Here is a 1,409-nt window from a genome sequence, read left to right as displayed (position 1 = left end):
TTATATTTTTTTTAGGAAAGACCGAATTTTACTCCCCAAGACAAAAACTTTGAAAATTAACTGTCTTCTTTCTTTTTTCTAAAATTTATGTTAATGTCAATAAATGCATACCTTTTATCAAAACCTTTTACTTTATAACTTTATTACATCATTTTAACATGCTCATTAGTTTTAAATAACACTAAAATATTGCAGACTGGCTGGATTTAAGAGGCCACTTGAACCAGCCAACGACAGGTCATAAGCCCTGTAAATGCCTAGACTTACATCTTCCCTTGTCAAAATTGTTTTCCCTGTGTTGCAACAAATATTAATACAATTAATAATGTATAGTAATAATGAACACCGGAAATACGATTCTTAAAAAAAAATTACAATATGGTTTTCTTTTAAAGAATTAGTTGTCAATAAAACGTTTTATTTTTTTACCACAAAAAATACAGAAAAAATACAAATATCCTTTAAAATATTAAGAAGTAGTTGAATTGGAAAATTAATTAGTGAAGAATATCATCATGAAAATGCTTTTATAAATCATTTTTAAGATATGTTTGTTGTAAGTCTAGTAAATTCGAAGACTTCCCTATTTCTTAATAATTCCTTTGTTTTTAATGCGATGCTTGTCTATTTGGGCAGTTACAAAAATGTACAATCATCATCACTATTCCCTTTACGCACCCTATGATGCATAGGTAACTGCATTGGTACACCAATCGCAGCGTATCTTGATCATTTTTGTTACATAAATGTAAAATGATCAGTCTTACGCTTCAGGTACTAGTCCAGGGACAAACTCAAAAAAAATGTATGCATTATACATTATGAAAAAAACTTTAATGTTCTGAAAATTTTATATTATTCTAAGATTTACCCACTCAACGTAAATATAAAAAACGTATATTATCACTTGTTTAAGCGCCGCCATTCTCAGGGCCTATTTTACCACTTTTAATGAAAATCAAGATCTCATTTCAAAAACGTTTCAGTAATTTTAAAACAAATCCAAATACTGTACCTAAGAGCCAAAACCTCTTTAACGCCATTTCGGGCCATAATGACTTTAATACAGTTCTGTCATCATCTCCATGTTATCTTTAAAGGTACAAAGTATCAAGATATTTATTTTGGTTACCGAAACAAGTGATGATAAAATGTTTTAAATACGGAAAAAGTTGGAGCTGAAACATTTCAAATGCAGTTATTGTGTTAAAGCACCAACTTTTTTTATTTAAAGCGTATGAGATTTATTGCTTCTCAATATAGCGAATATTTGTTTTTACATCAATAATTATGTACAACGTACAACATGGACCATTATTAATCTGCAAAATGTTCAGATATGTGTGTAATATTGTCATAGCCTCAATAAATTAGTTACTACAGTAGCTCCTCAAAAAGCAATCAAGAAA

This window comes from Micrasema longulum, unplaced genomic scaffold, assembly GCF_059751315.1.
Source record: "Micrasema longulum isolate JH-2025_06_02 unplaced genomic scaffold, ASM5975131v1 h1tg000662l, whole genome shotgun sequence".
NCBI classification, from domain to species: domain Eukaryota; kingdom Metazoa; phylum Arthropoda; class Insecta; order Trichoptera; family Brachycentridae; genus Micrasema; species Micrasema longulum.
Note: the sequence above shows the minus strand (reverse complement) of the source record.